Source organism: Bubalus kerabau, chromosome 19 (genome assembly GCF_029407905.1).
Source record: "Bubalus kerabau isolate K-KA32 ecotype Philippines breed swamp buffalo chromosome 19, PCC_UOA_SB_1v2, whole genome shotgun sequence".
Lineage (NCBI taxonomy): Eukaryota > Metazoa > Chordata > Mammalia > Artiodactyla > Bovidae > Bubalus > Bubalus kerabau.
The window spans coordinates 13,626,923-13,654,247 of record NC_073642.1 but is presented as its reverse complement, the minus strand read 5'-3'; the positions used below and the strand labels follow the sequence as shown (position 1 = coordinate 13,654,247).

Below are 27,325 nucleotides of genomic sequence, written 5' to 3'. Positions count from 1 at the left end.
ACTCATGTCCATCGAGTTGGTGATGCCATCCAACCATCTCATCCTCTGTCATCCCCTTCACCTCCCACCTTCAATCTTTCCCAGCATCAGGATCTTTTCCAATGAGTCAGCTCTTCACATCAGGTGGACAAGGTATTGGAGTTTTAGCTTCAGCATCAGTCCTTCCAATGAATATTCAGAACTAATTTCTTTTAGGATGGACTGGTTGGATCTCCTTGCAGTCCAAGGGACTCTCAAGAGTCTTCTCCACCCAATGGTGAAGAAGTCAATGGTGCCACCCAACCCTTTTATCTTCTGTTGCTCCCTTCTCCTGCCCTCAATCTTTCCCAGCATTGGGGTGTTTTTCAGTGAGTTGGCTCATCTTATCAGGGAATTCCAGAAAAACACCTACTTCTGCTGCATTGACTATGCTAAAGACTTTGGTTGTGTGAATCAACAAACTGTGGAAAATTCTTCATGAGATGGGAATACCAGACCACCTTACCTGCCTCCTGAGAAACCTGTATGTAGGTCAAGAAGCAACAGTCAGAACTGGACATGGAACAATGAACTGGTTCAAAATTGGGAAAGGAGTATATCAAGGCTGTATATTGTCACCCTGCTTATTAAATTTAAATGCAGAGTACATCATGTGAAAAGCCAAGCTGGATGAAGCTCAAGCTGGAATCAAGATTGCAGAGAGCAGTATCAATAACCTCAGATATTCAGATTATACCATCCATATTATGGCAGAAAGTGAAGAGGAACTAAAGAGCCTCTTGATGAAGGTGAAAGAGGAAAGTGAAAAGGGGGGTTTAAAACTCAGTATTAGCCTATGCCGCTCAAATTGATCCACCTCCATCAAAAGGTTTTGTCTGTCAAAGGCAAAGAAGATGAAGTCTAAGGGCATAGTTAGGGAATCAGTGTCATGGTACTTCTGTATTTGTGCTGGCCATCTTTTTTCTGTCCAGGCATTCTTTCTGCAAACAGACGATAATGCAATTGATTAGACCTTCAATTTCTGTTTTATAATCTTTCCTCTTTTCTACCATATCATACTGAGACAGTATCAAATTTTCTCAGACTCATAAGCCTCTTGATAACTGACCATCTCTTGGATTTCTTCCATAGTTCATGTGAATCCCACCCCACTGTATGAGGCTCTTACTAATGTAACTCTCAGTCGGAGCCCTAAGGTATGGTCCTCACACTGTGCATTTCCCTAAGACAAAACAGCGTCTGGCTCCTTTTTAGGTTCATACCACAGTGCCTGGCTCAGAGTAAGTTCTCAATAAATATTTTAATTTATTTGAGTAGGTCCATTCAATTGTTTATTTCACTCATGAGGTTAAGTTTGCATGAATTCAAGGAATGCTCCTACCACTATTAAGTTGGTGCCGTGCTACATGACAATGAAAAAGAGCAGGACGGCATGGTCCTTTCCCCCATGTCTTCAGTCTTCCTTTTGTCTGTAGAAAAACTTTGGCCAAAGAATATGTTTAATCAGAGAAGTGAGAAAATGCAGAAGCAAAGGAAAACAAACAAGAACAAATAACAATAGTTAAGTCATTAAACAAATTCAAAGACCTAGACAATATTCTGAGCCGTATCCTTTGAGATGTTTTGAAGATACTTAAACCCACCAGGTGGAAGGAGTTAAACACTCAATGACCAGACTGTAGCCATGGCATGAGCTGCCACAATTCCAAGAACTGGAACAAACTGACCCCGGAACTGAAGACTAACTGTACTTGAAACAATCAAGAGGTGGCTGATTCATGTTGATGTATGGCAAAAAACCATCACAACATTGTAAAGTAATTATCCTCAATAAATTAATTTAAAAAATCAGATTAGTAACCATATGAGATTTCAAGATAGCTGTCAGAGCAGCTGTTTCTGCATGAAGTCCCCTCCCTCAGCCTATAAAAGCTCAGTGATTGTTGGTGGGGGTCGGGGGAATCGGCATTTCGACAGGAGTCCATTTCTCCCTACCCCCCATGCCATTCCAGTTGCCAACCTCCAAAACAAACCAAACCTTCCTTTCCACCAACCTTGCTTCTTTATTAGATTTTGAGCAGTGAACAGCCAGACCCTACTTTTGGTAACGATAAGTTTAGTTTGCTATCTCAAAAAATAAAGACAACTACTAATGTTTTCAAAAGAGGGAAGAAATCACAATAATTGTGGTGGGGAGGTTATTATGGAATCAGTGGCTTCCCTGGTGGCTCAGATGGTAAAGCGTGTGCCTGCAATGCGGGAGACCCCGGGTTCAATTCCTGGGTTGGGAAGATCCCCTGGAGAAGGAAATGGCACCCCACTCCAACACTCTTGCCTGGAAAATCCCATGGACGGAGGAGCCTGGTAGGCTGCAGTCCATGGAGTCACAGAGTCGGACACGACTGAGCGACTCCACTTTCACTTTCATTTAAGACAATGGTCCCAAAGTGTGGTCTCTATGATAGTGCAACAGTAGCGCCTAGGAACTTTCTAGAAATGTACCTTGAGCCCCTCCTCAGATCTACTGAATCAGGAACTCTAGGTGCAGAGCTCTGCAGGCTGTGTTTTAACTAGCCCTTCAAGCAATTTGAACCCACGTTCACCTCAGAGGGCCATGGTCCTCGCTCTTTCAAGACCTCACACATGATTTCAGTGAGTCTCACTGAAGAGAGATAAGCAGCCACCTCAAGTCTCCTGCACACTGAACCTGAGAGCATACCAGATGAAAGTAACCTTCAACACAGCAGTCCCTGTGATGTGCCAGGCAGTTGGCATGTATCTAGTACCATGCTATACACAGAAAAGTGTGTCAGTCACTCAAGTCATGTCTGACTCTTTGCAACCCCATGGACTGTAGCTCGCCAGGCTTTTCGTCAGTTAAAAATCCATCCTAGTCTTTATAACATCAGAAAAGAGGAGAAAAGGCAAAAAAATCACCAAAGTTTCATGAAGATGTCGGTTATCCCAGGGATGGAGAAGAGAGTCCATCTGCAGTCAGGCCTATTCAAGACAATTAAGAAAACATTCTCTAGGCATCGGACTCTGAAGAGCCTTGCTGCATGGCAGCTCATCCCAGCAGCAAGGGGATGGTGGAGGCTCTGCAACATGTACCTACAAGGAATGAGGGCAAATGGCTCTGCCTTGAACGTGAGCAATGCAGGAAGAACCAGAATTGCATATCCTGGCCGTGTCCCTGCCATGTGTGTCAGATGCCCTCTGCTGCCTCTTTGGGTGACATATCACAGCCATCTGTGGTTAGAAGTAGCAAAAAGAATAACTTCTAAGTCAAATGCAGTCAAGAGAACTTTGCCCTATTTCTGGGGTGAATGGACAATTACTGCTTGCCCAAAATAGACTTGCTTTAAATGCTGCCCTTGTGCTGTTATGAGAGTATCCCTTTTCCTTTCAAAAGTATCCCAGTTTTGACAATAAACTATGTGGTCACTGTAACTATTACTCAAGTGTTCTTTTTTCTCCTCCTCTTTCTTCTTCTTCTCTCTCTCTTTTCTTTTCCTCTCCTTCCAACTCTCCTTCTCTCTCCATATTTCCTGCCACTAAAGACATTTAATATCTGTCTTCCCATGTTTTTGAAACCTGGCTTCTAAGAGACACTGGAGCAATCCACAATTGATCACAACACTCCTAGGGGTCATTCTTATGAATGATGCCATTGGAATTGTGCCCGTCACAATCTATAGAGATACACGCGGTGCCCAACTTACAGGAGTCCCTGGGATGAGATCTTAAACTCCAGCTTGCGTCCATCTGTCCAGTCCCCAACCCTTTAAATGACTTGCTTTCCCCAAGCTGAAAGGCTGTATAAGGACCCAGTCTTAGAACTGAAATTTTACCTGTAAAATGAATCAGGAGCATGCTGCATATCCATTCCTCCACTGCTTCTCAGACTTAGTTGGCTTCAGTACTCAAGTTTTTGACTTCTAGCCCTTTGACTGAAGACCTTGTTGACTTATGACATCTGCACCCTTTGAAAGATACAATCTCGCTCTCTCTCCCCCTTGCTCCTTGTTCCAGTCTACACATCGTCTGCCCTATGCATATCCAAGTGATCTCCTAGAAAAGAAACAGAGTCTAGAACACCATGAATCTAGGGAAACAACTAATCCAGAGACCATTCTCTGGCTGCAGGAGATCAGATAAGCCCATGTTTCATGATCTTGGAAAGGCTGACATAACTCAATTTCTGTTTAATTTTGATCTATAGCTTAGGATCCTTTAGAAAGCCCTGGAACATACACAGCTACTGTTCAGATAGCAAACAGAGATGCTCCAGGAACAATCAGCCTTTGCAACACTTAGAGCACAGAACCTCCAAATACCCAAAATGGTTCTGTGGAAATGGGGGTTATGGAATCTGGAGAGACCACCTAAGAATGCACTTCTGAAGAGTACAGCTTATCAACACCCAGCCCAGTAGAGTCTTAGAGTCCCATCCTTAGAGTCTTAGAGTGCACACTTAGGGTACACAATACACTGTGGTCAGGATGAACTTTCCTAGATGCCTTGACCATCGCGGATGTCTGCATCGATTTACTCAAGTCCCACACTGGGACCACCTCCTCCTTATCACAAGGGCATTTACCTATTTCCCACTGTGCTTGCGTACTAAGTCTCTTCAGTCATGTCTGACTCTTGTGACCCCATGAAATGTAGCCCGTCAGGGTCCTCTGTCCATGGGATTCTCCAGGTAAGAATACTAGAGTAGGTTTCCATTCCCTTCTCCAAGGGATCTTCCCGACTCAGTATCAAACCCATGTTTACTGCAGCTCCTGCATTGCAGGCAGATTCTTTACCCCTTGAGCCACAGTGGAAAGAATCCACCTGCCAATGCCGGAGACACAAGAGACATGGGTTCAATCCCTGGGATGGGAAGATCCCTGGAGGAGGGCATGGTAACCCACCCCAGTATTCTTGCATGGATAATTCCACAGGCACAGGAGCCTGGTGGGCTATGGTCCATGAGGGCACGAAGAGTCAAACACGAATGAGCAACTGAACACACACACACAGGATTGGAGTACCATGCGTTTCTAAAAGGACATGCCCTTCTACTTTCATTCTTCTTAACTTGAACTTACTGGATGCGAAATCAACTCATCCATGCCACTCCCACCAACCTCACTGGAAACTCTTCTGCCCAAATCACCTTTTGGTGAGTCAAAGGATAATCTTCCATTTATACCACACATTTTTGTTTTGTTTTGTTCACTTTTATTTCTTCCATTAAAAAAATTACATTTGTACTGTATTTACATACATAGAACCACATGTGTTTTTACACACATATCAGTATGTATCAGTCTGTACTAGAGAGAAGATGCAGAACAATTCTAATATTCCAGAGAATTCTCTCGCTCTGCCCCGCTGCATTCAGACTCTCCCCACCCAACCTCCAATCCATTGACAGTGGTATTCCAGGGTGGCAATACCATTTAGCATTTCTATCAGCAGCACTTTTGAGTTCCTGCTGCTCTGCCTTCTCATCAACACTTTAACCACAACTCATTTTTTGCCAGCATCTGACAATGCAGATTCTGAAATATTACCAGCACCCCAAATCCCTGCTAGGGGCATCTTCCTTTTTTTTTTTTTTAATAATTATTACATATTCATTTGGACTTCCTGATAGCCCACTTGGTAAAGAATCCACCTGCAATGCAGGAGACCCCTGTTCCTTTCCTGGATTGGGAAGATCGGCTGGAGAAGGGATAGACTACCCACTCCAGTATTCTTGGGTTTCCCTTGTGGCTCAGCTGGTAAAGAATCCACCTGCAATGTGGGAGACCTGGGTTCAATCCCTGGGTTGGGAAGATCCCCTGGAGATGGGAAAGGCTACCCACTCCAGTATTCTGGCCTGGAGAATTCCATGGACTGTATAGTCCATGAGGTCGCAAAGAGTCGGACACGACTGATCAGCTTTCACTTTCACATATTTATTTTGCTGCATCAGGTCTTAGTTACAGCATTTGGAACCTTCATTGCCTCATGTGGGATCTTTCTTTGTGGGGAATGGATTCTCTAACAGCGGCACACAGGCTTCATTGTTCCGGGGCATGTGGGATCTTAGTTCCACAACCAGGGATCAAACTCACACCCCCTGCATTGCAAGAAAGACTCTTACCCACTGGACCACCAAGGAAGTCCTCACCTTATATTCTGATAGAAACTTTCTCATGAAATAAGAAAAACCTGAAACATCAGTTTACTAAGTACAGAGCAATTAGTGTACCTTAATAATCTGTTTTTCTCCAACATCCCAATTACTAATTCCCTTAGACATTCTCTCATATAATTTTATCCATTTTTTCTGATTGTTTAAAATGAGCTTAAACTCCTAGATTATTTTGGAAACTTTTAGCTTGATTTTTAAAATGAAAACTTGCTTGTTACTAGGTTAATAGCATCTTTGCTGAGACTGATTTTGTGCTTTCACCTTTTAAAAATATAAATGAAGTAAACAATTATTTTCATGTTTCATATTACTTGCTGTTCTCTCTTTGTGGCATTTTCTAATAATTTATTTAAATAATCTTATTTCAATAATACTTCTTTGATGTGTTATTATAATTTGAAAAACTCATATCTCAAATTAAGGAAATCACATTATTTGCTATTTGTAATCTGCTTCTTTTATTGCTAGATACATAATATGTACTAAACAATATTTTTCTTTTGGAAAGTTCAGAAAATAAAGGCTTTTTTTTGGAGGAGGGAGATTATATTAATGATATAATCAATATATCATTAGTACCTAATCCTAACCATATGATCTGCCATGTTTAGCTTAAGAATTGCTGATGACTTGATAAGAGTTAGGGGTTGGGGAGCTTCTCTGTACTTTTCTGTTCTCCAGGAGTTTGCCCTGCAGATCTCAGCTGGTGTGTCAGCTTGGAATCCTGACTTCATATCTTTTCTTCAGTCAGACAACCACTTCCTGCTTGGCCTCTGTTTTCCTCCAAAGAAAACTGGAAAAAATGCCTTAATGGGAAAAGCAGGATAAACGTGGAGCCTCCTGTGTGCCTCTCTCTTCCCAGAGACCGAAGTCACGCTGGTCCTGCTTCAGCTATTTTCTTTCCATGAGCTCCAGGAGCTGTTTTATGTGGAGTTCTCAGTGGGAGGTTTAGTCCCATTCAAAATCATCCATCTGTCCCCAAACCAGAAATATGCAATGCTCAGTATGTTTTATCTGGCGATTTAAAGTATCCTGTGCTGAAAACTGTTTCTTTAAAATTCTACTTTGCCATACTTCCTCCCCAAAACCTAAATGTGTAATAAACCTAAGTCTGTAATAAACCATGGTACTTTGAGACTCCTTTATAAAAATAAATGTAAAATCATCTTTTCTTCTTAAATTTCAAAGTTCTATTTAACTGCCAGGTACTTGATCTCTTAGGTGACTTGGAGTCACATGTGTTTTCACTTAATGACCTATAATTTTTAAGAAGTTAGGATAAGAAAAAGAGTGTTACATGATTTAGTGAAACATGAGATTAGAGAAAAACAGGATGGATGGTGTGACCATTTGTACTTTTCCTAGCTATAGTTTCATCATTTGTAAAATGGGAAAATAAACTACTCTCTTTTGGCATTGTTTATGGTATGTGCACTAAGATGCTTATAGTACCACTGTCTATGGGAGCAAAAGTTTTAAAACAGTAAATATGCTTCAATTAATAAGCCTATGACTGAATAAATTAAGGTATATCCAGGAGATGAAGTAGTATGCTGCCTTTAAAAAGAATATACCTGTGCTACTTGACTTAAGGGCTTGTTTTGAGACATTAAATGGGAATACAGATATATGAATACAATTTTTAAAATATGTGAATGTGAGCACACATATTTATATATTACACTGAGGAATGCCATGGAGGGGCATGTGTTTTGTTAGCAGGGGTTCCCTGGAAGCCCAGGGACAGGGGAGGGTAAGGTAGGCTGACATGGGAGAAAGAGAAGAAGGGAAAGACAAGAAAATCAGAGGACCAAAAAAAAAAAAACCAGATTTATTTCAAGAGAAGCATTACATGATTATAACTTTTATAAAATTTTACTTATAACTTAAAATTTTATAATTTTATTTACAACTTTATAGGAATTAATTTTAAGTGTAGATGTTTTTTAATATTTATTTATTTGATTGCATTGGGTCTTAGTTGCAGCTTGAAGATCTTTTATTGCAGAGCATGGACTCTCTAGTTGTGGTATAAGAAGGGCTGACTCTTCAATCTTAAACTAGACAACGAGTACCTGAGTTATGAAAGGCCATTAGAGATGAATGGAGTAGATCCTAAACTTGCAAAGAATAATGCTCACATTACTTACAAACCAAGTCATCTTTTTATTGAAGCATAAGGTACAATATTGTGTTAGTTTCTGATATACAGCAAAGTGATTTAATTATATATGCATACAATAGTTTGTATCTGCTAATCTCAAACTCCCCATCTATCCCTCCCCCTTGGCCACAGCAAGTCTGTTCTCTATGAGCCTGTTTCTGTTTCATAAATAACTTCGTTTGTGTCATATTGTAAATTCCACATATGTGATATCTTTTGGCATTTGTCTTTCTCTTTCTGACTTAGTTCAGTTAGTATGATAATCCCTAGGTCCATCCACGCTGTTGTAAATGGCATTATTTCATTCTTTTGATGGCTGCGTAATATTCCATTGAATATATGTGCCACATCTTATTTATCCATTCGTCTCTCAGTGGATGTTTATGTCGTTACCACAGCTTAACCATGGTAAATACTTTGCCATGAACATTGGGGTGCATGTATCTTTTCAAATTAGGGTTTTGTCAAGTCCTGATATCTGTGTCAAGATAATTCTACTAAGCTTAGTAGACTTACTGGCCTGATAACAATCTGCCCTTTAGCGCCAATATTCTGAATATTCATTTTAGTTTTAATGTTCTTCACATAAATTTTGACAATGGAAAAGCCAATAATCCAGACCAGCTATCTTTCTACAATGAATTCCTTCTTTTTAACCTATTCTTTGGTTCCAGATGAATGGTTGGCTAAAGATTTTCAAAGAGTGAATGCTTAATATGTGGACACAGGTATAAATTTAACTCAATTGCTAAAGTGTACTTCCTTGAATTTATACTGGCATGCTCTTAACTTGCTTAAATCTTTCCAGTTCTTCTCCCACCAGTACAATTTCTTTATAAGTTTCAAATAGCTGTTTGGATAAATAATATTCCCCAAAGAACATGCCTGCCATTGAACTTTTGGAGTTTCTAGCTTGCAAGGCGGTCAGCAGTTCTATGTAAAAGATCAGCTGTGCTAAGGAGTGATGTTTGTGCCTGGGAGGGTAGGCCAGCAGCACTGTTCAGCCAGTCTTGTGTGAGGACACCACACGCCTTACCCACCTAACCCATACTACATTTATCTGCACTCCTTATAAAGGTTGGTGAGAACCTAAGTGCGTGCTGAGATTTGCTAAATTACAGTTGACCTTTCAACTCTAATATTTGGAATGATGTGTGCAGTAAAGGTAAAGATGTGTGGCAGCATGATATACGAGCTGGTAATAAAACCGATGAATCACAACTGCTAATAATTACTGAACACATTATACATCTGTTGCTCTTAGTTAACAGTCCTGTGTATAAAAAAAAATGTGGTTAATCCTCTAAAGCATCCTAGGAACCATTCCCACTCTTATTTTACAGATGGAGAAGCTGAGGCACAGGCAAGTTAGATACGTTACAGATTGGACAAAGGACCACTAGTAGGGCTTCCCAGGTGCCACAGTGGTCAAGAATATGCCTGCCAGTGCGGGAACCACAAGAGATGCAGGTTCGATCCCTGGGTCAGGAGGATTTCCTGGAGGAGGAAATGGCAACTCGCTCCAGTATTTCTTACCTGGAAAATTCCCTGGACAGAGGAGCCTGGCAGGCTAGAGTTCATGAGGTAGGAAAGAGTCAGACATGACTGAGCATACATGCACATACCCCACTTGTAGGCAGCAAAGCTAAGATTTGAACCGAGGCACTTGATATCCACATATTACCCTATTAACTGCTCTCCTGCTGTTTAGTTACTAAGTTGTGGCCAACTCTCTGGGACCCATGGACTGTAGCATGCCAGGCTTCCCTGGCCTCCACTATCTCCCAGAGTTTGCTCAAGTTTGTGTCCACTGAGTAGTCGATGCTGTCTAACCATCTCATCCTCTGCTGCCCTACTTTCTTACGTCTGTTTAAACCTGGAACATCCCACAGTGTGCATTATCTTTTTCTCTGCCCAGAAATTAGACCCTCAGTTTCTTTTGTAGGGACTAGTACATGGAGGTTCTCAGCTTCTGCAGTAGGAACTCAAGGATGAGACTGAGATTTGAAGGTCCACTGGTTTTGTAATGACTTTGTGTTCATCACTCCCTTAGAGATCTTTGGGCTGAGGGTGGACATGCAGTGAAGGGATACAAAGGAAAGGGAGGAAGAAGGAACATCAGGAGAGTAGGGGACTCAGCAGTTTGTGCTCACTCCCTGGCAGAGCGGGGACAAGAGAGAATGATGGAGGAGTCCCTGAGAACTGAGTGTGTTGGCAGTGAGTGTGACCCAGACACAGTCTGAGAGCAGGAGTCTCTGAGACTACCAGTGCCCCTGGGAACATGGGGAACAACTGAACAAGCAGGTGAGACATAACATATAAATACCACTATGGACCCTAGAAAGCTCTGCACCTCATAGATATTGTTTAGATGTCTTGGCTCAGAATGTATTCTAAGAATATCTTCCCTTGGAACCTTCACTGCTGGACGCACCTGCTTGTGAATGATGCCTGTGATAAGAGCAAGTGGATTCTCTTGCGTCTGCCTTGTTAGTGCACCTCTGGTTAGGAGTCAGAAGGAAGAGAAGAGAGGAAAAGCCTGAGATGGAATTTTAAGCAAGAGTGTGATGGAATTAATAATCCTGAATTAACCCCAAATCACTACCTGTCATACAGAAAATTTGGAATATAATGAAGGAAGCTACCCAAATCAGCACAATAACCCTCGGTGGAAAACACTGCTCTTACTGCATTAGTATCTCATTTCTCCCAGGAGGTGGCAACCCACTCCAGTATTCTTGCCTGGAGAATTCCATGGACAAGAGGCTGGCGGGTTACAGTCCATGGGATTGCAAAGAGTCAGACATGACTAACCAATACAAATATCCTACTGTAAGGCTCCTTAAATATAGCTCCTGTCTTCTTCCAACTCTTTAAAAATCAACTGCTGAACTCAGACAATTTCTGTCATATTTACTGCAGATTTGAAAAGAATTCAGTAAGATCCCTTTCTGGCACTACACGTTTGGAGTCTGGGAGATGTTTAAAAAGTCATGTGTGTGTTTTTCTGTGTGTGGAGGTGGGGAAGGGGTCATAGAATCTGTTGCTTCTAGGAATTTCCTCTGGCTATATGAACTATATGAAATATTTTTCAATCAAATATTTTTCAATCTCGGGCCTTAAAAAGTGTATTATCTTAGAAAGTGATAAACTTCTTAATAGGAAATAGCTTAAATTGTGTGAAATATCCAGCATTAAAAAGAAGTCCTCAATCAAGAAACACTGGGGTGGATGGCAGTGTTTAAGACCCTGGATGCTAACCATCTTGGGGAATGCCTATAACATATGTCACATTCTGTAAGATGCTGATAGCGGTTTAATTTGGGTGCTTAAGGAGGAATTGGACAAGCAATGCCACAGACTATAAACTATAGTTTCTGAGGCCTCCCTGATGGCTCAGTGGTAAAGAATTAGCCTGCCAATGCAGAAGACATGGGTTTGATCACTGGAGTGGGTGGCCATTTCCTCCTTCAAGGGAGCTTCCCAACCCAGGGATCGAACCCACATCTCCTGTGTCTCTTGCATTGCAAGTAGATTCTTAACCCACTAAGCCAAGTGTGGTAAAAAAAAAAAGTCTTCATGATTCAAAAAGTCAGGCAGATAATAGTTTTTGTTTTAGTTCATTTTATACCCGAATAAAGCCTTTTCTCTTTCCTCTAAAAATGAAGGAGAAGGAGGAAGAAGAGGTCAAGGAGGCTCTGGCTTCATCTACAATGTCATAAACTGACGGCCTGTTGGTGCTATTGGGGGATATAAACTGGAACACTTCAGGGAGTTGGGACATATCTTTCTGTTGTTAAGTCACTACTTGGTGACTAAACAACATGCAGTTCCACGTACTATAGCCCACCGGGCTCCTCTGATGGGCTTTCCTGGGCAAGAGTACTGGAGTGGGTTGCCATTTCTTCTCCAGGGGATCTTCCCAGCCCAGGGATCAAACCCATGTCTCCTGCATTGGCAGGTGGATTCTTTATCAATGAGCCACCTGGGAAGCCACCTGGACCTGGATGGCCCTCTGCACCCAGGACCAACAAGACCGCGAACACGTATGTCCCACTGTACTCCTCTTCTCTTGTAACTTCTTTGTTGCTGCTGCTGCTAAGTTGCTTCACTAGTGTCTGACTCTGTGTGACCCCATAGACGGCAGCCCACCAGGATCCGCCGTCCCTGGGAGGTTCACAATAGGCAGAGGTTTGCCTGAGGCAGGCAGCATTAATATGTGCAAAGTAAAGAGCTAAGCACTAAACACCCCATCTCACAATAAGACGGGAGCATCCTGGGACAATTAGACGTGAGTCTGAATGGCTACCGTCTTGTCTCAGATTACACTGCTTGACTCAACACAGTGCTTGGTAGAACAATGGACAATTTTTGAAGCCTCTCTTAAAAAAAAAAAATGTGTATAGTGTTCACATAGGAACAAGAAGAAACAGCCTACTAGTTTAATTTCACAATTGCAATTTAGCACAAGCCCACAGATTTGACAAAGATAAATACTTTCCAGTATCATAGGTTTTGTAAACAGATTTTTTTAAAATGCCTTTATCTGTAAATCTTATGCAGGGAAAAAGTGATGTGCTCTCATCAACCTCACAGAACTGGTTAGGGGCTGTACTCCATGTGTGTATCCAATTCAGTCAGTAAAAATTCACTGGGAGTCCATTGCTACTTGACAAAATTTAGTGTAAGGACTAGGGTTAAATTCTCACAGACCCCTGCCTGCTTGATACTTTCTCCCTTCCACCTTTTCTACTTCATCAGAAGTGATACATTATAAACAGACATATTTATCTTCCAGTGAATCCCCGATGGGTGAACTAAAGATCTTGACACCAATGTTAAGCTTTTCTTTTCCTTCCTTCCCTAATCATCTATTGTAGAAGAAAAATAGTGCTACAAAATAATGGATTTTTTAATAGCAAGCTCAATAACTCCTTGGTGCATTTTTCTTATTTTCTGTCCCTTTGCACACATGACTCTATCAAGATTATACTAAACTCAGCCCAAGTCTGAGCACCAGATTTGAGCAATGACAAATTCCCCACCACCTCTTCACAGATCTTTAACTTTTTCTGCTAAGTTGAGAATTTCAATTTTGCCCTGAAAATAGAAATGGTGGAAAAGCATGCCTGCCACTGGGTGTAAGTCAACTTTTTAAACTTCTGACACACTGGTACAACTGGACTTTTTGATGTGTTATTTGATCATTTATCCTAATAATCTAGGGGAGACTTTCTGCAAAATTTAGTTCAATTATAGCTGAGGTCAGGTGTAGTGTTTTGAAAAGAGAACATACGATGAAAAGAATATTTTTAGGTCAGTTGTCCCTAAACTTTGGATTTTCTCAGGAAAATATGTTTGTAAAGAAAACCTAGAGGATGAAAAGAAGATACAGATTCAAATTGTGTCAAGTACAGACACACACTCACATTAAAAATCCTCTTACTCCTTACTATTCTTTAATTTCAGAATAAAAATCTCCGTAAAAAGTAGTTTAGAAAATGAAGAGTTAGCTCTATGTAGATTTTTTCCCCCTCTCATTCTCTTGCAGATTCATTCTGGTCATGGGGCTTCGCCTGTAGCTCAGGGGTAAAGAATCCACCTGCAATGCAGGAGCCACAGGAGACAAAGGTTCCATCCCTGGTTTGGGAAGATGCCCTGGAGGAAGTCGTGGCTACCCACTCCAGTATTCTTGCCTGGAGAATCCCATGGACAGAGGACCCTGGTGGGCTACAGTCCACGGGGTATCACAGAGTCAGACATAGCTGACGCTACTTAACATGCAGGCACATCCTGGTCATACAATAGTCTGCACCTCTGCTCTTGGGGACAATGACATCAGGCAAAGAAGCAGAGCCTTTGCTTACACAGTTCAAGACAGAGACCAACAGATTCCAGGACTTTCCTTTGCTAAATAAATGACAGTTCTATGAATTTGCGCCTTGAGAAAAAGAACTCATTTTCCCTTCAGAAACTCACAACTTCATTTATATTGCAAGTTCATCCTGGAGACAAAGAAAAATGTGAGGTACAAGGTAAAAAAACATTACTAATGGATGTATCCAGTGGGTCATCTATTTCAATTAATGTTGGTTATTTAGACCAACTTTGATATGGTTCTCACTTGACTCATCACTAAAAATTGGAGACAAAAACTGTCTTCAGTTAAATTCTAACCATTGTCATCCTAACTGTGTAGAGTTATTGTGGACATTTTAATCTACTTTATTAAGTTAACCTTAAACCAAAGACACTGAATCACAAGAAGCCCAGTTATAAAAAGCAACCTGTCTTTTTCCAGGTACAAAAATTCCATTCTCCTATTTGTATTCACACTTTGGTTTTCAAAGATTTTCTTCATTTTAACATTTATTCTTAGAATCTTCACCGCAACCTTGATTTAGAAGGCAATTTTGAGGTGATAAAAATTTCCTGGCTACTTTTTATTCTATTTTGAACTTGGACTATTTGAGCTAGGCAAAAACCTGCCTCCAGAAAGTAATTGTATCCAATGAATTGCATTTTATTGAAGTTAAGTGAACTCTATAAACACCTATTGGATGTAAAGCATTTCTGGGAAAACTTCCCTTAGTTTTCATACTGTCTGTTCTGCATGGGCAGAATGGTTTCACCCGTTCTATGTCCGTTTACTGGAAAAATTGCCTCAAATTCTTCCCCACTCAAGAACAGTGAGATTGGGATTTGAGTTACAGGGCTTCCCAGGTGGCACCAGTGGTGAAGAATCCACCTGCCAATGCAGGAAACATCAGAGACTCAAGGTTCAATCCCTGAGTCGGGAAGATTCCCTGGAGTAGGAAAAGGCAACCCACATCCCTGGAGTAGGAAAGGGCAACCCTCTCCAGTCTTCTTGCCTGGAAAATTCCACCAACAGAGCAGCCTGGCCATGGGGTCACAAAAAGTCAGACACAACTGAGCATACGCACACACCTCTTACATCTAAGCCCTTCTCCACTGGATTCCCCTTGGTTCTCTGAGACTTGAAGCTAAGAGTGGTCTCCAAGCAGGTGATCGCCCTGGGGTACTTTCCAAGTTTTGCTGGTCTAGAAAGACTACAACCGATCAAGTGAATCCCTTAGCATCTGGGATGGCTTTTTGTTAGTAAATTCTTCAATTGATTAGAGTGTGTGGCCCATATAAATTTTTTTTAAATGACCAAGTATTTTACATGTTAATTTACACTGGGGATGGAGAGGGATACTTTCAGAGAATTTCAACACCTGAGAGGGCAAGAAAATGCACTGCATGGTGAAGGTATCATGGAAAACTTTCAAGGATGCGGGAGGGGTCAAGTGTATAAACACTCCATTTCTAAATGGAGTGTTTTATGTATTCTGACCCCTAGTTCTGTATCCTGCTTCCCTGGTGGCTCAGACGGTAAAGAATCTGCCTGCAATGCAGGGGACACGGGTTCGATCCCCAGTCTGGGATGATTCCACATGCCACAGGGCAGCTAGGGCACAGCTTCTGAGCCCACGCACCCTAGAGCCCTGCTCTGCAACAAGAGAAGCCAAGGTATTGAGGAGCCATCACACTGAGAGTAGCCCCTACTTGCGCAACTAGAGGAAGCCCAGGCGGTCAAAAATAAATAAATAATAAAAATTTTTTTAAAGGCTTGCAGAAAGAGCACTTTTTTGCAAACAGACTCAGAAGGCAGCCTTTTGATGAAGGAGTGGCTCACCTGGGCAGCTTACCTGGGCACCAGCATCTAGATGACAATGATGAGTCAGCTACCTGGTCCAGCTCCACCCTGCAGGTATCAAACTGTGGGCCTTTGGATCCACCTGGACTATGCGTTAATTTGGACAACAGAGGGTTGGCCTCATCACACCAAAGTCATCATTTAAAAATGTACAGAATTCACATCAAAATCTGAGTTATCGACATGTCTTGAAAAATTAGGAGATCTGGTGCAATTTGGCCAGCTTTCCCACAATTCCTTCAGTAACAGATCTTCACAGAATCATCCTGCCCAGAACACTACTGAACCCTTTTTTTTTTTTTTTTTGGCCATTTTGCTTCATTCATTAATATAACCTGCCTGATGAACTTCCCTGATGGTCATGTGGCTAAGACTCCAAGCTCCCAACGCAGGGGAGATTTTTTATGCTGTTCTTTCTCAGTTTGGTGTCAGTGTTATCCCTAGCCTCAGAGAATGAATTATAGAGCCTTTTTGCTTTCCTCTAACTCCCTGAAATATTATGTATAAAATGCAGATAATTTATTTCTTGATTTTTGCAGAAACATCTGATCCAGAAGAGCCTTTTATTATTTGGGGGGATAAACTTTTATTTACTGATTTTTTAAAAAATGTAATGGTCAAATGTCAATTCTGGTTTCTATTTCTTCTTGACCCACATTTTTAAAATTTTATAAATATATGTACACATATAACATGAAAATTGAATAAATATAACAACAAATAGATAATTTCTAGAAAGTAATCAATTTATCTTAGTTTTTAATTAATTAGTATAAATTCATTCGTAGTGGGCTCTTACTAGTATCTGCATTGTATCTAACGGTGCACCCACCCTAGTTCTTAATACTGTTTAATTGTACCTTTTCTTTCTTTTCTGCCTCAGTTGCATCAGAATTTTCCATTTTATTCATCAATTCAAGGTAAACAAGCACCTCTGATTTTTGAACAATAATTTTCTATCCTACTAATTTGTACTCATATTTTTTTCTTCTTTCTGACCTCTTTGGGTAAATTATCTTTGTTAAAAATTTTCCTTGAGGTAGACACTTAGCTCATTCATTCCGTCTTCTTTTCTAATAAAGATTCTACCTTTAGGCAGATTCCTACAGCATTTAATACGTCTTTTCATTATTGCCCAATTTTAAATAATTGCTTAATTTCCATGAGAAAGCCTTTGACTCATGAACTATTTAGATGTGTGTTTCACATTTCCAGGTAAATAGGCTCTTCCGGTTTTTATGTCATCATTTTCTAACTTACTGTTATCAGACATTGGGGGCTGTATGATAGGAAAGCTGTATTAATTGTGGAAATGTGACTTCTGGTCTAAAACATGTGCTTGAAACAAATGCTGTTTCTTCATATCCTCTGTCAGTTTTTTCAACTGGTTTGTGCATTTCCTTCTTATCAATTTCAACATCTCTGTATAGTTGAGACATTAACACTCTGTGCTATCTGGGTTGCAAACATATTTTTCCAAATCTACTATTTTTCTATTGGCTATGTTGAAATCATCTTTCACCTTACAAATATTTTTACCTAATATTTATAGAAAGAAGCTTGCTTTTCTTTTAATGCTTTTAGGATTCTCTATTTCCCAAGATAGATTCTAGTGCCGTAAATGTGCACAGAAACTCCTATATGCTCTTAAAGGGTTTCTATACATTTTCATCAGGGTATAATCCATAAAATTTTATAAAATTTCATAAAAATTTATAAAATTTCATAAAATTTTAACTGTCAAAAGATCTTTTTAAAGAAAAAATGCAAACATAAAGATTAAATACAAAGTTGAATATTTGTTCAAAACGTGAAAAGAAGTCACATCAGAATGAAAATTTTAATACATTGATTTTTAATACTTTATTTAAAATTATTTAATTTTAAAAATAGAATTTTAATACATATTAAGTTAAAATGAAAAATGTACTACATTAAAAATGTTAATACCTGAAACATTCCCCAAATCCAGAAGAATGACAATATTTTTAGTAACTGACAGCTTAACCTCTCTCTATGGTGCTTTCACTTTCTTATATTTTTTTGGTTTCATATTTTTTGATCACCTCTCCATATAACTGCAATTGTATAATATTTTCTACAGAGAGAATAAAAAGTCTTCCCTTTAGTAGAGCTGATCAAATATTGTTTCTTATTGACGGTCAAGATGTGTAAACCACATGAGTTCAGACACAATCAATATTCTCTGTAGGACCGCTACGTGGTTGTCATTTCAAACAGGAAATCTGAAAAATGCATTTCATTCAATTCTAGCAATGATAAAAAAGAAAATATGGTGCCTTTGTAATCATACACATTGTGTTCTCCTGTTAGTTCGTAGGAAGGGAGAACTATCCTTTTGACTACATTTGATACTTCAGTGAGAATCCCATCTTCCACTATCAATTGTATATTGAACGATTGATTATTTGAAGACATTTCCACACATTGAGTTCTGGCCCCACGTATTCCAAACCTAGTCTCTCCTCCATTCCCCTTGTTCTTCTGGAGCCAGGCACAGTAGGATGTGATTAGAGCGTGGTACAAGCCATGGTCACGTATCTAGTGAGAGAATGCTGAGTGGGTCAGCGTGGTAGACAGTGCTAGCTTCCTAAGGGCTGGTCCTATCTACAGGCCGGCACCACTAACTTAACACAAAATAATTATAAACCACAGATATATACCCCACTAAGCCTAAACTAAAGAAACTTAATCTTATTCTGCCTCCCCTCTGCCAGATCTCATAAACCCTTGAGTGTTTTTTTTTTTTTTCCCAGTGCCATCTGATAAGAAAGGTATAGAAAGAAAAAGAAGAGTGAAAAGTAGAGTGACCAAGTCGTCCCAGTTTGCCAGGAACTGTGCTGATTTTAGCACTGAAAGTTCAAGGTCCCTGGAGCTCTCTCAGCAAGAAGGACTCTGTGGGGCTCCTGAGTACAAAAGCGTTTCTGTGATCCTCATTTCTTGATTACAGGAAATAGGCTTCATTCAGCCTCCATGACCTTTCCCAAGTTCAACAGTTGCTAATAAGGAAACGGAGGAGATGAGGAGACAAGGGAGGAACAGTCAAAAGAAACAGTCGTGCAACCTTGGGACAGGTCTTGGTTCTCCCTCAAGGGATATTTATAACAATATCTTTGAGCTGTTTTGCAGATACTGAAACCTCAATCACATGGGAGAAATTAGAGGTATGCTGGTGGCTCAGTGGTAGAGAATCTGCCTGCCAATTCAGGAGACAAGGGTTCAATGCCTGAGTCGGGAAGATCCCCTGGAGGAGGAAATGGCAACACAATCCAGTATTCTTGCCTAGAAAATCCCATGGATGGGGAAACCTGGTGAGCTGCAGTCCATGGGGTCGCAAAGAGTCAGACAAGACTGAGCATGCACGCACACCCATAAGCACGTAGACACCAGACTACTTGGAACCAGAAGGCTGATGATGCTGATTCCCACTTAACTCACCACCAACCAATCAGAAGCATGTCCACCAGCTGATCTTTGAACCATGACCATAAAATTCCTCCCCACCCCCTCCAGGTGGGACACAAAGTTTTGCGGGCATTAGCCCACTGTGGTCCCCGTTGCCTGGCAAAGCAACAAGGCTTTTCTTTTCTACTTCACCCAAAGCTCTGCCTCCAAGATTTAATTCAGTGTCTGGGTACAGAAGCCAGATTCAGCTTCAATCCCTCCCAGGCAAATGGGAAGGCTGATTGCTCTAGGAGAGAAGAAGCAGTGGTCTTACTGTTGGTGGATAAAATAACTTTGCTTTATGGGCACAATGGCGGGGTCTTTCCTAGGGAGTTAGATGCAACCCATGCAAGTGAGGGACTTAGGTTCAAGTCAGGGGCTGAAGCTCAAGTTCCAGTATGTGTGTGTGTGTGCTCAGTCGCTCCAGTCGTGTCTGACTCTTTGCAATCATGTGGACCATAGCCCTCCAGGCTCCTCTGTCCATGGGATTTTCCTGGCAAGAACACTGGAGTGGGCTGCCATTCCCCCAGTAGCCTCCCAGTTCAGTTCACTCACTCAGTCGTGTCCAGCTCTTTGTGATCCCATGGACTGCAGCACGCCAGGCCTCTCTGTCCATCACCAACTCCCGGGGTTTACTCAAACTCATGTGCATTGAGACGGTGATGCCATCTAACCATCTCCTCCTCTGTCATCCCCTTCTCCTCCAACCTTCAATTTTTCCCAGCATCAGGGTCTTTCCCAAGGAATCACTTCTTTGCATCAGTTGGCCAAACTATTGGAGCCTCCCAATAAATATTTAAATTTAAACCTTGACTCTATCTCCAGTTTCTATCTTTAAGTTGTTACTTTGTCTGATATATATTTTCAAATTGCATTCTTTAATTTTTATTGTCTCCCTCCCCCAGCTGCTGTGCTCCTAAGATGGTTTGCTATGGTTCTATGTCAGCATTCTGTGACTCCAAGAGGCTGCCTTGAACGTCCCCACGTGGAAAGGGCTCCAGGACTGCTGGGAAGTGATACAGCTTCTGGCCACCCTGCCCCCCAGGCTGGTAGAGGAGAAGCAGAAACACTGTCCGCCCCACACTAAGGACCATGATGTTAGGGAGCCCAGAGTCCCTCTCATGTCCCATGTCTATGCTGCTCGTGTGTGCTCAGTCGCTCAGTACAGCCCGCCAGGCTCCTCCATCCATGGAATTTTCCAGGCAAGAATACTGGAACGAGTTGCCTTTTCCTTCTCCATGGGATTTTCCTGACCCAGGGATCAAACCCACGTCTCTTGAGCCTCCTGAATTGCAGGCAGATTCTTCATCACTGGGGCTTCCCAGGTGGCACTAATGGTAAAGAACCCACCTGCCAATGCAGGAGACAAGGGTTCGATTCCTGGGTCAGGAAGATCCCCTGGAGGAGTGCATGGCAACCCATTCCAGTATTTTTGCCTGGAGAACCCATGGACAGAGGAGCCTGGAGGGCTTTGGTTCATAAGGTCACAAAGAGTCAGACATGACTGAAGTGACTTAGCACACACCCATGTCTTTGCTTCTGTTTTGTGTTTTGGTTTTCTGGCTGCATGGCATGTGGGATCTCAGCTCCCCGACCAGGGATTAAACCCGCTTCCCCTGCACTGAAAGACAGAGTCTCAACCACTGGACCACCAGGCAAGTCCCCACATTTCTGCTTGTTAAATGCCAGTGGGATGACTGTGAATGCTTCAAGGGCCTCGTCAGATCTGTCATAGGAAACATGTAGTGAAGAGCTCAGTATGGGTCCCCTTGGGCTCACATTTGTTTGTTTTTGATTCAGCCACTAGATTAAAAGCTTTGCCAGAGATGCTGAGATTGGGGCTGTCATTTATACTTGCCATACTCAGGAGTGGCTGAAACATAAACTCAGATGCCAGTGTATTCAGTTGCAGTGGGCACCATCTTTGGCAGGGTAACCAGGGTACCCATCTCGTCTCAATGGACAGTCTACTCAGAAAACCTCATTTGGAATCAGAACGTTTCAAGAGAGCAAAGGATGGGTGGGGCATTTCAAAGAGTTAAGGAGCAGGGAAATGGTGCAGACATTAAGCCACCCACGTCCAGTTTCTAATTTTGGCTCCACTTATATAAAGTCGGGTAGCCTTTAGCACAGGAGTCCCCAGCCCCCCTCCCTTCCTCCCACCCCCACAAGGTGAGCCCCAGGCGAACCGAGATTCACCTGCCACTCCCATCACACTCACAGTTCTGCTGAACCACATCGTCCCCCACCCGGCTCCCATCACCCTCACCCTCACCCCTGGAAAAACTGTCTTCAGGGAAACTGGTCCCTGGTGCCGACAAGGTTGGGCACTGTGGCTTCAGCAGGGATCTTATTCTTGCTGAGCCTCTCGATCCTCTTCTGTATAATGGGGATGATAAAAGTTGGGTGGGTGCCAGGGTCCAGCCCCAGTGGATCCAGGGGTTTCGAAGGGAAGATGGCTTCAGCAATCAGGAAACAATAGATCAATTCAGATCAGATCAGATCAGTCGCTCAGTCGTGTCCAACTCTTTGTGACCCCATGAATCACAGCACACCAGGCCTCCCTGTCCATCACCAACTCCCGGAGTTCACTCAGACTCATGTCCATCGAGTCAGTGATGCCATCCAGCCATCTCATCCTCTGTCATCCCCTTCTCCTCTTGCCCCCAATCCCTCCCAGAATCAGAGTCTTTTCCAATGAGTCAACTCTTCGCATCAGGTGGCCAAAGTACTGGAGTTTCAGCTTTAGCATCATTCCTTCCAAAGAAATCCCAGGGCTGATCTCCTTCAGAATGGACTGGTTGGATCTCCTTGAAGTCCAAGGGACTCTCAAGAGTCTTCTCCAACACCACAGTTCAAAAGCATCAATTTTTCAGCACTCAGCCTTCTTCACAGTCCAACTCTCACATCCATACATGACCACAGGAAAAACCATAGCCTTGACTAGACAAACCTTTGTTGGCAAAGTAATGTCTCTGCTTTTGAATATGCTATCTAGGTTGGTCATAACTTTCCTTCCAAGGAGTAAGCATCTTTTAATTTCATGGCTGCAGTCACCATCTGCAGTGATTTTGGAGCCCAGAAAAATAAAGTCTGACACTGTTTCCAATTAAGAGTTAATTAAAGATATAAAGAGTGGTTAAATAAGGTTAGCTCAGCAAAGAAATTCAGTGAAGAAAAGAGGCTGAATAACTTGGTTTATGTGGAAAGCCAATAAAATTCCAGACAAGGAATTTGCGTCACCTACGTATGCCGCAGGCATCTTCCCGTTCTCCCAAAGGAGAGGAGACACTAAGGCCTCCCCGGTCAGATCTTAGAAGCCCAGCATAATTAGTAGGCTTGACGAGCCTCCACGCTCCAGATGGGAATTCAGCCAGAAGGTGAGAGAAAGAATGACATGGGAAGACCAGTCTTTCTAGGAACTGATCCCATTTTTAATTTTCCAGGGTCTGCTTTTATACACTGAGATGTTATACAAAAGTCATGCAGGGTCAGCAGTCCTGACTTTTATCAAAATCACGTGCTTCATACAAATGTATACAGAGGTCTTAGGGGTGTTACATCATCTTCTGGCCAGGGGGCCTGCTGACAATTTATGACCCTCTCCTTGTGACAGCCATCAGTCAACCAGAACACTTATTTCTCCAGGGGTGATTGTTTTTAAAACAGATGCCACCTTCCGAAGGTGGTGATAAAGTTATATTCCTATAGGGTGAGGGTGCAGTGGGTTTTAATTAAGGAAAGAATCTGCTTAGCCTAAAGTCTAACGTGATTAATATCAAAGGTTAATACTTATTTCTTCTATATATTCATTAATGTGTATAAGGGCAGGGGATATGGAGACTTAGCAGCAAACATTGGCTAAACAAATGAAAAACCCTTCACCAATACAATTTCTAATCAGCCCACTATACTACACTAATAATTTCCTAACTTCTCAAAAAAATCTGTTTTTAGAAGGTTTAGAGCATCTCGTGCCTCTCACAGTTGGGAGGCTGTGAGCAATCATATGTGGCCGGACAAGCCTGTCAGGCAGGCTAGAGAACCTTCAGAGGAGTTTGTAGGTTGAAACACTCCTGTCACGCCCAGGAATTATTAGTAACTGGAGCTCTAAGTTAACTCCTTCTCCGAAAGAGGTAGTGGGGGACAGCCCCCCATAAAGTCAGAGGTATAGGTGAGAGCACAAAGCAGTAAAGTAGGCAGACTCTGGTTTTGGGGGTAGATGCTAGAGAATTTCCAGGGGGACTCCTGAGGCTTGATTCCGCCTTTGCATATGCCGAGCCTCCTTCTTCATGACCTTGCCACGGGCGGAGTTCCTCACGCTGGCTCCCGGCAGGTGGGTCTGAAGAATAAATGCTGCAGCTGGTCCCAAATATGATCTCATTTCACATTCACAACCATCCTACAGGGTCGAGACAACTGGACTGGCTTCACCGATGAGGAGAGAAAGGACCAGATGTCATGAACCCAGGGAGAGGATGCACTGGAATTCAACGCCAGGTCTCTAGCTTCCCAGCCTCCTTCCAGCTCTTCCCAAGACACACTCGGCCCCTCCTTGGAGGATGTGGTCACAGGCCATTAAGTAATGTCATTTTTCTGGCCCACATCAGCATTTCAGACAGTATAAGGACACCATGATTTGCTCCAGTCATAAACGTCTACAGAAAAAGTGCCAAGACACAATTCTTCCTGCCTCCCCAGCAGCCTTGATCAGGGCAGTATATTCAACATTTCCCCCACCATTTATATGATTTCATTATCTTAGCAAGGGGGACAAGAAAGCCTCATAAGACCTCAGAGATCTATTAGATGTCCCCTCAAAATTTCATGGAGTACTTAAATTAAATTTTTATAATTTTCAATACAGATAAAGGAAAACATCGACAAAGATGTACATAAACTGGCAAATCAGAACCCACGTTGGGTGAAAAGTAACTTCAGAGTTTATTAAATAATTATCACCATCTCTCCCAACTCAGCAATTCATCATTTTTTAGTATAAACCTTAAAGTATTAGCCTTTGGGGCCACCAAAATATGATATTCTTAGAAATGATATATTTGTGTGTTCTTTTTATGCACTGGGATGTTGTGCCTTACTGGCAACATGTGGGACTTATCATTGTAAAATCTGGGCTAGGATATGAGTTTCCCTAAGTACGATCTGTCTAACCTTGCACAAGTTTCTTCACCTCTTTGGGGTCATTTATAAATGGGCCTAATGGCTTTATCTCACCAGTCTGTTGCAGAACATAAGTAAATAAATTAGCAGCTTAAGAATTGATGCTTTTTAACTGTGATGCTGGAGAAGATTCTTGTGAGTCCCTTGGACTGCAAGGAGATCCAACCAGTCCACCCTAAAGGAGACCAGTCCTGGGTGTTCATTGGAAGGACTGATGCTGAAGCTGAAACTCCAATACTTTGGCCACCTCATGCGAAGAGTTGGCTCACTGGAAAAGACCCTGATGCTGGGAGGGGTTGGTGGCAGGAGGAGAAGGGGACGAAAGAGGATGAGATGGCTGGATGACATCTCCAACTTGATGGACGTGAGTTTGAGTGAACTCCAGGAGTTGGTGATGGACAGGGAGGCCTGGCGTGCTGTGATTCATGGGGTCGCAAAGAGTCGGACACGACTGAGTGACTGAACTGAACTGAACATAATTTAATAGTATAAACCTATTCTACCTACGGACTTCCCTGGTGACTCAGTGGTAAAGAATATACCTGCTAATGCAGGAGACAGGAGTTGGATCCCTGGATCAGGAAGATCTCCTGGAGAAGGGAATAGCAACCTACTCCAATATTCATGCCTAGGAGATCCCATGGACAGAGGAGCCTGGCCTAGGTGGAGGGTAGATTTGAATGAAGATGTGGTTTATGCTGGGGTGAGAAAGTGGTCACCCTGGAATGTTCAATTAACACACACACACACACACAAATATACACACAGGTGTTGATATCCCATCAATCTGGATTAAAACCATGACTTTATCACATACTAGCAAGATACTCAAGGATTCCCAGGTGGCTCATTTGGTAAAGAATCTGCCTGTCATGCAGGAGACTGGGGTTTGATCCTTGGGTCAGGAAGATCCCCTGGAAAAGGAAATGGCAATGCACTCCAGTTTTCTTACCTGGGAAATCCCATGGACAGAGGAGCCTGGACAGGTGGGCTACAGTCCATGGGATTGCAAAAAGTCAGACACGAATTAGTGACTAAACAACAACAGCAAGTCAATCTACATGAGATGCCAATGTATTAATAGAAAATGAACTTAATACCTACGTAAAAATGCTGTGAATGTAAAATTGAAAGGAAGGGAGGCAAGCTGACATAGAGAGGCAGGGTCTGGGCAGGGGGTGAATTTGAGGATCCCCATGCTTCCCTCTACAACTCCTCCTTCAAACATAAGCTCCAGGAATGCAATGATGTACTAGGGAGAGAAAGCAAGGGGCAGCTACCAGGAAAAGCTTTGATTTCTTCCTCTTTCTATTGCTGCTTCTGTCTCCTCGGGACATGAGCTGAGAACTTGAACTGTACCATTTCATATCGTTTAAGAAAGAAAAGATATTAGACAGTTCAAGGGGCAGCCACTTGGCAAACATGAAAGCCTGTTCCAAGACATCTTTATAAGCTCCATCCCCACAGGGGATTCTGCCCCCCTGCAGAGCTAACGGAGGCTTCGAAACAAGGCTGATTATATCCCATGGCAGCAATTAGAGGAGCTGCCCTTCAGCGTGGGGCTTTATTTTATCCTGTGATTGCTAGGGAGAGCTGCAAACAGAGTCCAGCGGGCAGCGACAGCATTACCTGCTATCACCGTCAATTTTGATTTCATTTATGTTTAGCCACCTTAAATACTGGAAAGACAGTTTCACTTAAAAGGCTGGGCTCTACACTTAAAGATTTATCAGAATAGAGCAGAAATCAGATGGGGTAGTTTTAAGGGCGCAGGGAAAAACATGGTTTGGTGGCCAGAGGTTTTGAATTATAGTAGGCAAAGATAGGCAGGTTCAGCTGAAGACTTTAAACTTTCCAATAGGTGCATTTAAAATAAACATCCCCATAGACTCTCATGCCTTTTGTTATCAACACAAAGCAAGCAAGCCACTCAGCAGTAGTTCTCATAAATTCCAAGGATTAAAGCACACACATTGTATTCACGATTCAACAGCACATTCTGGGGGAAAAATAAACAGTGTTTTTGTCTGGATCCTTTTCACTTGGGTAGTAACAGAGGCAGCTATAGGTGTTTGCAAATTTAATTTAGAAATGATAATCATTATTTATTGAGTACTTTAAGGTACCAGGTAGAAACTATTCAAGGACTGTGTATACTACGTCATTTAATTCTCAGAAAACCATCTAAAATACGTAATATTAAGGATGAAGAAATTGAGACTCAGAGAGATAATTAACTTGCCAAAAATCAAACAACTGGTAAATAGCAGAGATTCAGAATTTAAGAAAGAAGAAATATTCGAGATTCATGGTTGGCAGCAGACCTTACACACTCAAAAGCCCACGTCTTTTCCATCCAGCCACACCTCCGTATACACAAACTAAATACTGCCATGCTTCTCCAAGTATCAAATGACGTCAGCTGTAAGCTGCACCTTCATGTATCACCAAGGAAAATAAATCTGCCAATTCAACTGACAATTCCAAGACACATCCTGACTTCAGAAATGTAAACACGCAGGGGAAAAAAGTACCTCTTAAGAATCATGAAAAATCGTCATTTAAAAGTTGGATGGAAATATTAAAAATTGAGAAGTCACATGATGACCCAGCTTGAGAGCAAACT

General features: G+C 42.0%; 1 long non-coding RNA gene across 1 annotated transcript in view; it reads right to left on the bottom strand.

The window, feature by feature from the left end:
- Positions 1 to 6,985: 6,985 nt before the first annotated feature.
- Positions 6,986 to 27,325, bottom strand: part of LOC129634060 (uncharacterized) — a 42,301-nt gene continuing 21,961 nt past the window's right edge. Inside the window, exon 3 of the long non-coding RNA XR_008705396.1 lies at positions 6,986 to 7,141. This is a non-coding gene — a long non-coding RNA (uncharacterized LOC129634060). The remainder of the gene's footprint in view (positions 7,142 to 27,325) is intronic.